This window comes from Lagopus leucura, unplaced genomic scaffold, assembly GCF_019238085.1.
Source record: "Lagopus leucura isolate 7727_CA_CO unplaced genomic scaffold, USGS_WTPT01 Super-Scaffold_100016, whole genome shotgun sequence".
NCBI classification, from domain to species: Eukaryota; Metazoa; Chordata; class Aves; order Galliformes; family Phasianidae; genus Lagopus; species Lagopus leucura.
In genome coordinates, this window is record NW_024962270.1 from 11,124,459 (window position 1) to 11,138,647 (window position 14,189).

The following is a 14,189-nucleotide window of genomic DNA, read 5'->3' on the forward strand; positions in this document are numbered from 1 at the left end:
CCACACAGGTCCTTGCAGATCTTGAAAAAAATTAGTTGAAAAATGAGTCAGAACTCAAACCAGATACTGTTCTCCAGCCCATGGTCTAGATTATTATTACCATTACTATTATTCCTAAGTAGGACAGCTCTTGCAGTACTTATTCTTAGGGACTTCAGCACAATTTCTAGACCCGAGAGCTTCAGGGAAGTCTGGAGAAGCTTTTGGATGTGCTGATCATCTATTTTTGCCTGTCCAGTTGTTAAAATACAACCAGAGTAGCCCTTGCTTGATGTTGAGTCATTGTTTTAGTTGTTTAAAGTCACTTTTTTTTTTTTTAAACACTCATCAAGCTTGTCTTATGGCCCAACTGCACTACTTACTGGATGATCTTGACATGACTGACTGTGTGCAATAATTGTTCATAACTGGGCCTTATTTTATCAGCAAGGTAAAGAATGAGCTTCCAGGAGACTAGGTTGTTCCTCTGGATGATGGACAAGTCTGCACGGGCAGTGCAGGTTTTGCTGGGATTTGGGTAGCTCAGAAACTATTCTTCCCACTTCCATAGTAGGACTTGTGCTCCAGCGGAGACGTGGCATGGACGTATACGTCAAAGCCAACAGCTGATCTGTGTATATACATGAAATGTGAATGTTTTGTATTTCAGTGCTCTATGTAGTTTTCCTGAAATTCTAGATATTCTTGATGGAGCCTGAAAATACACATGCTCATTTTTATTTCTACATTCTTTGCCTTCAGTCTTGCCCCATGCTCAGGCTGTGGACAGCTTAGCATTGCCTTCATTGCCACTTAGTATTGTTTTATGGCAAGTGAGTGAGTTGCTCTCGAGCTGCTGGACCTGCTGTCACTACAAGGTCCATCTCAGTCCCCCAAGAGCAGGACCTCTCTGTGCAGGGAACCCTTTGACTCTTGTGGGCTTCACAGTGTTCTGCCTGCAGGACCAGCTTGAAGGGTTGAGGATGCGATTCCCTGAGAAGTGCTTCACAGAGCAGATGATGTTTGACATAAGGAAGAACTTTTTCTCTCGAAGAGTGGTCAGGCACTGGAATGGCTGCCTGGGGAGGTGGTGGAGTCGCCGTCCCTGGTGGTGTTCAGGGGGCATCTGGATGACGTGCTGTGTGATGTGGTTTAGTGCTTGTGGTGGCAACGGTGATGAGGAGATGGTTGGACTAGATGATTTTGTAGGTGGCTTCCAACCTTGTGATTCTATGATTCTATGTTGCAACATGTGTGACTGTATCTAAAACTTTTCTCAACGTGTGCCTCTCCCCTTGTTACAGTCGAAGGTACCACCTGAGCTTGCCAGGCAGTGCTGTGATTGCAAAGTCAAATGGACTTTCTTTAGAGCTCATCCTGAGCAAACTTCCCTAAAGCTGATGTTCACTGTTATGCAGGGTGTTATTTTGGTCTGAATGCTGAGCGTTTTTGAACTTAAGCACTTATAAACTCACTACTGGCAAGGACCCATGAGTCACTACTTTCAGAACCTTTAAAATATGATCAGATATCTTGAATTCTAACCAAATCCTCACAGGCAGGCCATAAAGCTGAATGCACAGTGGGTAGAGTATAGGGAAGGCTAGCTGCAAAACAGTTAAACTCTTCTCTGAAGTCTCAGATGTCACATTATTTGCATGATTCACAGTTAACAGATGGGTTTATGCCCATGTGCAGGGGGGAACTGTTCTTCAGTTCCAGTCATTAAGTAATAATTACAACAGTTTATACTGTAAAGAAAACAATTTTGTGATGACCCTATTACATCATTTCTTATTTCTTGGGTTTGTTTTCATTCCGATCTTGAAGAAAATCCCTTTTTTTCAGTTCTCATGTATGAAATCTGCTGCTAAGGGGACTTTGCCCACCCACACAATTTGACTTTTCAGATATCAGCATTTCCACCCAGAGCTGGATGAACTCTTTCAAAACCCGTCTGGAGTAAATATGGTTGAAATCTTTGCACAAGAAGGAAAAAAAAAAAAGAGTAGATGCAAATGTTGCCGTCTCTGCTCTGCCACATTGTGTCATGATTTTGAATAAACTCAGTTTGTATCAAAGATAAAGAAAAGCACAGTAAAGCTTAGCTGCTGTCAAATGTACTAATAGTTATCACAGTTTAAGCTAAAATGATACAAAATCAAGTGTACAAAAAAGCCATTGCTGCATTACCTGACTGGCATGGCATGGGATTAAATTGTCTAAAAGTTGAGATTATTCTGTATGTGTCTGTTTCAAGTACTTTCATCTGAAGACATTCAGTCTAGCCTTCATAAACTGTGCCATGAGTCTGAAAGTGAGTGGTATCAGTGCTGCTCAACCCCCATTTTCTCCATGTGTCTGCTTGTGAATACCCATATAACACAGGAAAATTCACCTTAAAACTAAAGTGTTCCTTATGGCCTCTGTATGCATGGGGGATATAATGCCTGCTGGGACCAATGTCAAGATCACAGATGTCTGGTAGTGAGGCTTTGAATTGTATTTAATGTGGAGCTATTGGTCAGTGCTTATAACTGGAAAAAGTCCAAGTTATCAGTGGGAATAGTACCTGTGCCTCATGCTGTTACTTCATAAAGTAGTTGCTCAGGTATTTTTCTTTAATCCACTTCCCAGGAGTTGATCCTTCCCAGTAATAGAAATCTTTCTTGCCACGACTAAGTTCTTCTCTTGTCTCTGCCTGAAAACATCTATACCTTAATGTTTGTCATTTATGGCTGAAGAGCCCCAGAGATCTGTGCTGTGATACAGACAACATATGTTGCCCTGACCCTGTATCTCACTTTGTTCTACTACACTGAAAGAGCAAGAAGAGTTATGTCAAATAAAGCAATTTTGAAATCATGTTTGACTGGATGAAAATACACTACTGTTTTTCAGTTGAGGTAGAATAGTAGGAGCAAAACATTATCAGTGATTTCAGGTTAGTTCTGAATTTAAATCCCCAATGGATGCTCTTAGAATGCAGAAGAGGAGCAGAGCAAGTAGTATGGAGAAAACTGCACAGTGTGGCTGTTTGAGTTCCCCCTGGTTTACTGGAGGCCTCTTTGTATGACAGCTTTTAGCATCTATTTCTTTCCAACAATAGCAAGACAGGATGTCAGCCTAGACATTCTCTTAGTCTCGGTTGCAACAGCTGTTGCTATATATTTATGGCACAGCCAGGGAGTCACAAAGTGTGACTGCTTTGTCTGATAGCAGTCACAAATTCCTTCTTCCTCAGCCTCTGGGTCTTTTACAGAACAAACTCAGTGGCCAATTCCACTTAATTACTATTCATTTTCGGTGAAGCAAAGTTGCTGTGTGACTGTGTGCTTAGTTACTGTGTCTGAATATTAATAGCCAGTTTGGTTTTTTCCCCCAAATCTGTGTCACAAAAAAACCACGTTTTCCTTCCATCTCCAGAATCAAGTTGTCTGGGAAGTCACTGTTCTGTGAAAAGTCTGGACAAAGACCTTATTGAATTTCCCTTTTTATCAGCAGACTGATCTCCCCCTTTATTTTTAGCATATTATCAACAAAAGTTGCTTTATTGCTTCACTGCTTATAAATGAAGATGTTTACAATACAGATAAACAGTTCTACCTGGAAAAATTTTCCACATGGTTCTCCTGATAGCACACAGCATGAAGTCTGCTGCTTGGTCATCTGGTCCTTCTCTTTTTAGGTCCAAAATACCTACTGCATCCTGCTCGTTCCACACAGCCTTTCTTAGTTCCCACTGAAAATAGGAGGTATGATTACCCTCCAGATTCATATTGCTAACCTCTCCCAGCTTCTTAAAGCCAGACTTGTCTAGTGCCTAGGCATTGATTCAAAATACCAACCATGTAGAGATCTCATGCCGTGCTCAGGTGATGCTCTTGAAGAGGTTTCTTGTCCTGGGAAGCAGCGGCCAAATAAGATGTTCATTGCTACAGGGGAGAAGACTGAAGAAATACTTAATTGATGCTGAAAACTAGCTTTTTCTCTGGCAGGTTCCTGTTATTCCAGTACTCATTCCATGTACCTAGATTAAAGAAAATGCCAATTCTGAGCTAGATCTGCTCTCTATACGTCTATGTGACTCCACTGGTGACAGAAGCATTCAACCCTTACCCTGACAATAGCTTTAGAAAATATTACTTTGTGTTAGTGTCTGTTATGTGCCTATGCTGCCTTCTGTAAAGGGCAAATGCTTCATTTCTACTTCTTGAAGAGATAGCAGTTTTCTATTTTACTTCCTAATGCCAACAAAATCTCTCTCTCTTCATAGAATTTTAGTCTTGTGCAATAGCAAGAAGCACAAAATCTCCACCTGCATGCAGTTTATTGTTAACTTTTCTTCCTGCTTTAGCTGCTCTTCTAGGCTTAAAATAATCAAGAAAAAAGTAACAAGTGTACAAATAGTGCAATGAACTTCTCATCTCTTAATCTGTGACTAGACCACATACAATGTATGTGATGTTGTGGGTCTGTCAGCAGGGATGAGACCTACAGAAATTATCCTGAGAATAAACATGTACATTTCCATGAAAGTAAAGTGTAAGAGATCAGACCTGAAGAGATCATTCACACATTCAGGTGCGAAGTCACTGTACTGATGACCAAAGATTGTGATAGCAGTGCTCTCTGTTGGGCTGCACCACAGCCAATCCTCAGTGGAACCATGGTTTCCCTAGGCATTTTTCCACCACCTGTGTTTTCAGTTCCCAGAGTTGGGCTTCCTGGAAGAGCTGTTTGTGAATGTGATGCCAGTATCATCACCAAAGCAACTGGCTCCTTATTTGGCCTGTGCAGTCCTGAGCAAATATTGCAGTCTTAATATCACCAGCAGGTGCTACAGCTACCCTTTCTTAGTATCCTCTGTCCATTTAGGCGGATATTAGTGCTGGATTTGGTTCTTTGAGTACTAACTTGGCCACCTATGTTTGATGTATTCCTCTCAATTGTTTGTGAAAGGTGAATTGTTGAGTTCTGGAGGCTAACAGAGTTTGTAGCACCCAGAGGTGCATGTTTCCTTGGGGCTGTATTGGCCTTCCAAATATCATTAGGAGGCAGACTTGCTGGAATTCACTCTATCAATATGGAATGTTACCAAAGTCCTGAGTCTGTAGTCAGATATGGGCTGGTATGGCCCTCTGACAAATTCTTGTTACTCAGCACAGAGCAGAGATTCGCATGTTATCCATGTTTCACCACGCCTCACTTTAAAGCTTAAAATATGTCAATTTGTGCTTATGATGCTGGAGAAGTCTTGTTCAAAACCTACTATTGAGATAAATGCTTTTACAAGGATGGAGAGAGGCTGGTCTAGAATTTAGTTCCTCAAGTCTGTGCTAGCACTCATTGCTTTGCGGTATTAATGTCTGCAATCTACAGCCTCCATCCTGCCCCTCTTAGTTTCCCTCTATATTCCTTATAACTCATTCTGCATATTGTCCATTCTTGTTCTAAGCTGTTCTCCTCCACCCCCAGCTCACCTAAGGCTCACACAAAGTTCACATGAGCAGAGTCAGTTTATTGCAATGTTCATATTTCAGTGAGTGGGTCATATTGGGCAGGGCTGCAATAGAAAAGCAGCAGCCAGCAGCTGTTTCCCATTTATTCATATGTAACCTCTACAGCACTGTCAGCAGAATACTAAACAAGATTTTAGCATTTGCTTTTTTGGTTGGTTGATTATCAGCCAATTGCTCTTGAATTCCAAGACAAAGTGTCTGCATGTCTCATTAGCAGGGTTAGCAAATCACTGCCACAGCAAAACCTCAGCTGCTTTTAGTTGTAGAACACAGTTGTTGGTTGCAAGTATCTGCTACCTGTGACTCCTTTTGCCATGGACTCTTCTCTTCATGGACTGTAGGAAAGCTCTAGGCCATACCAGGTTGAAAAGAGATTGTCACACTTACAAAAAATGAATGCACCTTTTCCTGGTTAAAAATGAAAACTATCAACCTAAGAAGCCTTAGTTTCTGTCCCCAGTGTAAAAATTTATTGGCTGATTCACTCTTGCTGGCCTGGAGTGACATCTAGGTACCCATGCATGTGTTTCAGGTATACCCCAAGAAGATCCTAAAAGATTGCTGTGGTGAGTTGAAGTTCCTTGAAGCTTCCTCACATCAGTGAATCCACACTCAACTTTTTTACCCACTGTACATTCTAGTAAGCAGTGGCTATTCAACTGGAAGTAAGGAAAAGTGGGTGGAAAAACCACATCAGAAGGGACGGATGCAGTCCTGTAAGTCCTATAATTAGAGTCTTGCTTTCTCTCTGCACCTGGTTTTGTGTCCTCCCAGCATAACTTGGTTGAACATAGTCTCATGCTGCCAGTTGTTAGGAAAAACAAGCACACAAAAAAAAACAACAAAACAATACTTCTATCTCTGTCGTTGTGAAGGTTCTTTCCTGCAGTATATTTGCAAATACTTCAGGAAGCTACTTTTAAATAAAGCAGTTGCCATGAATTAAGAGGGCAGATAGCAAGAGTCAAATGTATTTTCTATACTCTAATTTTGGCTTGGAAAATTACTCTAATAACTTTTCCTGTTAGTTCCAGTGATGTAGCTAAAAATCCACTGTGTGAGTCAAGTCCAGCCCTAGGCAGAAGCATCTAAACACCTTGCAGTGTAACAAACTCTACTACTTTATGTGTATGTTCTCTGAAAGGGAATTCAAGTCTCTGAATCTTCCTGATCCAGCTGATCTTATTTAAATTAACTGGAAGATTTGTACTGCTATCTTTTCTAGCCATAAAATTTATCTTACCTTTCAACAATTTGAGATATTTCATTTTCAGTGGCTGTAACACTACAAGCTACCTTCATATTGTATGAAATATACTCACAGTTTGTGACGTGTGGCCTGTGATACAGGGTGTTCTGCCAGCAAATATTTCTTCCAAGCAGGACAACATTTTTTAAAGAAACAAAAACAACAGTTTTCTTTACTGCTCTCTGTCACAGAAAAACGGAGTCTCAGATGTGTTTGTAAGATAAGGCCCACAAATGAATAGTTCAATTCAAAGGAAACCCATGTTAATAAAATTTGGAACATGTGTCTCTATATTCAGCAGTCAGGACTGTCACTTTTGGAGACAAATCCTATTTTTTTCTGGTAGTGGGACACTGAGTTTCTCAGCTCTGCTAACATGTAATGATTCTCTTTGTTGCCCTGCTTGTAACCGTCAGGGCACATCAGATTCACTGCCATTTGAGGTAAGACTTGTTTTATGCATCTGACAAGAAACGTTCAAATGTCTGAGGTGCTTCAGGTAATTCATCTGAGAAAGAGGGTGAGTTTCCTGCACAGGAAACATGTTAATGTGCCTCAAAGAACTACAAAGAGGGAGGCAAATGAAGGGTGCATGGGAGTAGAGAAATTCCAGTGCCATTTTGTTCAAGCAGCAAGAGAAGCATTTCAGTTGTTCCAGTCTGATCTTGTTTAGGTCTCAGTACACTGAAATACCTCCCAACACTCCTGATAGCCTGAGCATGATTTTCATTTTCTCCATTGAAACCTCTTTGTCCCTGTTTCAATCTTGAAGGCGACCAGTCTGTTAGGGAGGATGAAGCGGTTAAAGCAGTAAGCCTATTGAAAATACTTGGTAGTAAAGATAGAAACCCATTGAAATGCCCTTCTGTTTGTCTATGTCTAAAGTCATAGCCTTTAATTTAGCAGCTATTTGGTTTACTTTACTCCTAACTTGCACCCAAAGTTGCTTTAGTAGCATGAAGTGGTGTGAAGCAAAGCCAAGGACTTTTCAGAAGGAAAGGTTTTCTAAAATGGTGAAACATGGAAATAAGCTGTGCTTAGATCTAAGCAGTATGCCAATTATTGCTGTCTTAAAGATAAAGATATGTACCCAGCACACAAAATACGAGGCTGAAAAGCTCTGAGTATGGGTGAAATAACATGACTGTCTCAAAAAATACTGCAGATCTGGTCAGTGGATATCAAAGGTCTGACAGTTTGTGATCCATTTCCCTTCAGTGACAGAAAGGAGCTGGGATGTAACTGTAATATTCTAAGAAAATGGGTATCCACAACAACAATGGATATCCATTGTTTCCATCTATTATCTACTTAGCACCGTTGCTTCCCCCAGAAAACAATGGGATGCTGCCAATTTTCATGCAGCTATGGTTAAAAGATCTGAATGCATTTTTTTATTCCTCTGCTTTTGTATTCTGCACTGCTATTAGGCTGGCACAGTCCAGTTTGCCTACAACAGTCTTCTGTGGCCTTTGTCTTCCCTTGATGGTTTAAACTGGAAGTTTGGATGTCTTCTATCTTATCTTGCAAATATCTATAATAGCATAATTTTTTTCCTAGAAATTGTTCCTACTTGCTGCTAAATCAAATATCTGCACTGTTTCTGGTTATAGCTTTGAGCTGTTGTCCTAGATTTCTCTCCTAGTTCTATCCTAAGATGAGTCTTAGTTTTCTGTGCCTCAGTTTGCTACCTGTGCAACTGACTTAATTCTTTGCTCTCCCACCTTTCTGATTGATGGGTTTTTAATATGTGTGATTATGGCCACCTGTCTTTTTTTCCACGGACAAATGTGGTCTTCCATGCTCTTTTTCTTTTCTCTTGAATACTTTGGCTTACATATTTATTTCTGCATATTGCATCATGGAAAAGCTGGTGCTTGGCAACACAAATGATCACAACACATGACCAGTCCTTAATGAACTTCACTGGACATCTCCAGGTAAGGGGTGTAGCTGCCAAACTGACATTTCCTTCAGGAAATGTTCTGTACCTCCTCTGATTACTCCCTCCCCTTCATTTGGAAAATCTGTGATTATTAAATCACTCCAAAGGAAAGGGATCTGTTGCTGTAATTCATTTAATAATTTAGCATAAGCCCCAGATTTCTCTTTGCACAAATGAAATTTGCCCTGTTCACAAAAGATCAGCTCCCAGGCTTCTTGCTTACTCACACAACCCTTTCTTAATTAGGTGGCAGAAACTATCAAAGCATGGTCCTCTTTGCACCACAGATGACCTTAAGGAAACAAAAAGGCTCTTCATTGGAGAGGTCCTGTAACCCTGCCATAAAGAAGAGACTGAGATTCATTTCTGGAAGAAGATATGAATGTATAATTGCTGTGTGGCCACTAACTACAGGCACTGTCTCCTGTTCTCAGGCAGCAGAGAGAGAAGATGGGCTCAGCTGTGACACTGTGGGACCCCTTAACCTGACTTCTTTTTTCCCATCACACAGCTATACTTCTCTTTGCTTTGGTAGGTTTTTTAAATAACTGGGTGAAGTCTGAATTAATGTCATCTTGGACATAAAGAGCAGTGAAGTTTGGTTTGCAAAGCATAACATTTTCCTTTGTAGCTTGAAAAGTTCCTGTGTAAGTGCAAGCAGATTCTTTTTCCCACTGCATAATCCAGTTAGTCTAGTGGGATGTAGCATGTGCAAGTAGGGTGCCACTTGAAAAGAGAGCCACAGACATGATGATTCCTATTGTTTATGTCTTTAGACTAACCTTGGGTATTTTTCCATTAAAAATCATAGTGGTGTAATGGCTGTTAGCTCCAAATCCCCACTGAAACGTTATAAAAGGATCCAACTAGGCACCTGAGTATTTAATCATTCCTTTTGCTTTTCAGAAACCATTAATCTATTGAAGAGAAATTCTACACAGCCAGGATTTCAGGTCTATGTTAACCGGAAGACCTTGTGCCATCTTTTGTACCTGGGCTGGGCACTGCAACAGCACCTGATGCTCATCAGTACTATGACAGCTATGCCAGCTGGTGGGCTGAGAGCAGGAGCGGGCAAGGAAGACTGTATACAAAAGCTCAATGAAAAAAACTGCTACATCCTTTGGTTTATGGCAGTGAACAATTTTTTATCAACCTGTCCCTTTTCCCCCTGTGGATAACCTGAGAAATCTCTGCTAAATTACCTCTATGACCTATACAATGAACTACAACTCTCTAGAGATTCCCCTCCTTCATCTGTAAGTGTTATAGGTAGTACTGCTTCCCTTTAGTTAACATTGCCTGCGAAGCATCTTGTTCCCAGAGACCCATTGCCTCTGAATTCAAAGTACATTTGGATTCACAATGGAAACATTGAGTCTTATTGAAGGTTTCCTTTAGCTGTATCCAGAAGCTTCCAATTCCTCAACGACACAAGGAGATTCCATCTGAATAAGAGGACTCCTTTTTCCTTGCTCAACCCTATGTTTAGGAGTTCCTGAAGTGCAGAAGGTAGAACCGCATTTCTATTTTCATTTGTGTGTGTAATCCCTGCAGTGATAAAGGATTTATCACATTTAAACTCTCAGCAGTAACAATTTCATTAACTTTGAGATTTCTGTCACTGAAAAAGAATGGATTGACATGCTAGAAGCCAAAAATATCAACCACGTGTTCAGTGCATATCCCATTATGTTTTATTTTGTGTCAGTACTCTTTGTAAACATTAATAGGCAATAATCAATGGGAGTATCCAGTGGCAACCACTTTATATAGTGGATTCCAGTTGGAAGTTTTGAATAACCTAAGAAATTCATTGTTTCTGGGTACTGTCAGGGATCTGAAGGCTCCAAAACATTTTGTAAGTTACCTGAGAGTAAACATTATACAAGAAGCATTTTTAAATAGAGTATAAAGATGACCCAAACTTCACAGCATGGGGCAAACACTATCAGGGGTTGGCAAAAAAATAGGGGTACCTTTGTGCCCAAGTGTTTCTTCTCACATTTTACAGTGGCTTCAGAACTATCTGTCTTGTTGTGTATGGGATACAGACCTGAGGATCTCTAACCTGACCTATTTCTATTTTCTAGTTTATAGCCAGCTAAATCAGTGTTATTTGTTGATCTCCTGATTGTCTAGTGATAAAACATTTCCTCCTTAAAATCAGCCCATTTTAGTAGCACATCTTAATTTGGTGGAAAAGGGCAAACATCTTTGTCATGTTTCCACCAAAAGACAGCTCGCCCATCCCTTACAAAGAAAGACTTGTTCTCCTGTTTCCAGAGAAAGAGATCACAGCTCTATGGCACAGCAATATCTGCAGCCCTCTGCAGGCATGACTCTCACATGTAGTTTTCTGAACAGTAATTTTTAAGGAGCCTGAGGGGAAAAAAGGGAAAAATAGAAGCGATGCTAAAGGCCTTAACTTTCCAGAAAGATAGAGCTTGATTTATTTTCTTATGCCAACAGAAGACAAACATAGTTACCTTGACTCCTATATTTATTAGACTTTGACTACCATTCCTTACAGCTCAAAGAGTGCAGATCTTAAGAACCCACAATGGTAGGAAAGAAAAACAGCATTCCTATATAGAAAAATGCTGTAACAATGTTCAAGTGTCCCAATTTTTCTACTGTAACTTGATACTGGTAAACACAAGGGGGGGAAAAAAAAAAAAAACAACCAAATTCCTTCACCCAATTTCCTTTAAGAACTGTGAGCAGCCCCACCTGGTTTTTGCTTTTAACCAACTCTTGTCAATAGATCTGTTGAAATGGTATGTAAGCATTTACTTGGGATGTGTTGCTTGGTATATTCTGGAGGTTATTTTCTGTACTATTCAGCTGTCAAGAATTGGGAATTTGGATCATATTTTAGTATATGGTAAATTACTACATCTGTGTGTGAAAAAGGTCTAGTTTCTCATGACTGCTCTTCGTATTACAACATCACAATGAGGTAACAAAATGGTGAAGTGTGATGGCTTGAGCCACTTGAGCTAAAGACTCAAACAGAGTCTAAACGAGGTCTGTGTAAGTATCACAGAGCCTGGACTTTTTTATTTAGAAAGATAAGCTCCATCTGTCAGTAAACTGTGTTGTGATGGTTCTCCTCTGTAGAGATAGGGGTTCGACTAGGGGAACTTACATTTCCCAACACAGCATAATGGGTTGGCTCTTCACTACTTTATTTTACTTTATTTTATTTATCTCATAATTTTATTTCTAATAATTCTTCATTGCTAGGATCATCTCTTTCCCTAACCTTACGCTAGCAAATAAATCTTTTAAGAGCAATTCTTTTTTTTTTTTTCTTGCATGTAAGTCCCTCCCCTTGCTTTAGCCTTCTGTCTATGCTATACTTGTTCTCGTTGCTCTAACTCACCCCTGCTCTCCACCTCTTCCACAGCATCACAGCTATGTTGGCAGTGGGCCATCTAGCACTCCAGATGGCTGGCACTTGCTGCTTCTGCCACAGGCTGAGGTAATGAGCTGGTTATTTCAGAAAAAAATCCAATGCTATTTACTTCAGGGAATGGTGACACCAGAATAAGTTATTACATGCCTCGTTTCCAAAGGATGTGTTCCCTGCTAGTTAAGATCTCTTTCAGTAAGGTTCCTCTAAATCTGCTCCATAACTTCCTGACTGCGGTATGGAACAGGCTGTTTTCTAATGATGGTATAGTAGCACCTCTCCTCTACTTAAGGACTGCTTACCCTTAGTATAATCCACATCATAGGTATTTTTTCCAGCTAGTGTGAAGAACATAAGGGAACAAAAGCTCTCTTCCTAGACTGTAATGCAGCCTATCCCAGTATGCAAGTAAATTAATGGTACTTGCTGAGGATGGTGTAGCATTTACTCATATTGTATTCTATGTTTCAGTGCTCCAAAAAATCCTGCCTCCTTAGATTCAAGGCATTAGGTTTTGTATCCTGCAGACTTTCCTCATGAATCCTATTGTGCAGTCTCTGCATGCCTTATAACCAGCAGAGACTTCATGATAATTCAATTCATGAGCCAAACCAATGAATATATTGCTTCTGCTGTGAAGCTGGTTTAGGCCAAGTAAAATGTATATATATTTTTTTCCTAGAAGCTAGTTGTGATCCGTGGGAAAATGAGTAACAGCATGTGGAATAGTCACTGCATGGTAGAAGTTGTGTATGTGGTGGGGGCAGCAATAATTAATAGTTGTCTCTTCTGGGATGTTGATACTCTGCTGGACTGTGGCTGAGCTGGAGAGCTTTGGTAGAGAATAGTGAAGTTGAAACTGATGGGCAATTGGTTCCTGTTAACAAATATTCTTTGTCCTGGGTTTTGTTGAGTTCATTTCCCTGTAGTATGAACACACCAGCAACAGTGAGTTATCATCCATCCCAGTCACAGCATGAGCTCACCCCCGTGACCTACCACAACCTACTGCTCTGTACCAAGCGACACCTCTGACATCCACAGCCTGCTAAATCCTGCAGTGGACTGAAGAGGTAGTTAGAGCAGCTGATATGAATATTAAAAAGCTGTCTTCTGAAATCTAATTGCATCTCCTTGAAATTGATAGCTATTTGGCCAATGTAGATTAAATAACTTACTGCTAATCTCTATTTTGGAAGAGAAGATAGAAAGCAGCCCTCCAATGAAATAACTCCATATTCTAATTTAAAACAATAGTTCAGTGAATGTCTTCTCCCCTGATAATTAGCAGGATGTTGCTGTAATCTCTTCCCTCACTATAACTCAAATCCCCCCCTTAATGACTCTACAGTGGTCACTTCTTCAGTAGTCTTTCCCTGCTGTGTTCTGCTTGGTACTGATCATTCTGTATGTGAGAAAACTGATGTTTCTTGATTCCTCAGCTCTTCTCAAGAAAACTCAAATTCCTGAAGCATGGGTTTGTTGAAGAGCTAAGACTGAGCAGTTTTCAGCTTCGCATCTAAACTCTCCCTTTGTATATGCAGAAGCACAGGCTCTAGGAAAGATTAGGCTCCTCTCTGAAGAGAACAGATTCTCTGCGTCCATTCAGGTTGTGTAGTTCAGGCTGGTAAGGCCTGGTCAGCAAGCAGCATCCTTCTCCTGGCTCTTAGTACAGAGCTCACCTGAGGATGAAAAGTGTGCATATTGTGGGTTGTGGCTTGTCTGAATGTGAGTTCTGGCTCTATTCCTCTGGATTCTGTTGGGTGCCTGGAAACCCTCGTTCTGTGTTTTGATGGTGTGAAACAAAGCACTGCTCCTGCTGAGGAAGCTCTTACTCGAACTCTGTGAGGACTGCCAAACCTGCTGCCCTCCAGCCTTTAAAAATTTAGGGAGACTCCAAATGTTTACAGCCTTCCAAATGTTAACTGCACATAAAACTTAAACCCTCTCATTCCATGAATTGTTGGTGGGAGAGAAATATTTGAACAGTAATTTACAGAGCAAATTAGAAGTTATCATAGAGCTGGACAGAAGGAAATCTCAAGCATGGGGACTGTATGGGAACTGCTGAGTCAC

General features: G+C 40.5%; 1 long non-coding RNA gene across 1 annotated transcript in view; it reads left to right on the forward strand.

Annotated features, from left to right (window-relative positions):
* Positions 1-11,352, forward strand: part of LOC122182972 — a 34,326-nt gene extending 22,974 nt beyond the window's left edge. The window contains exons 2-3 of the long non-coding RNA XR_006180053.1: positions 9,130-9,226; positions 9,602-11,352. This is a non-coding gene — a long non-coding RNA (uncharacterized LOC122182972). The remainder of the gene's footprint in view (positions 1-9,129; positions 9,227-9,601) is intronic.
* The last annotated feature ends 2,837 nt before the right edge of the window (positions 11,353-14,189 follow it).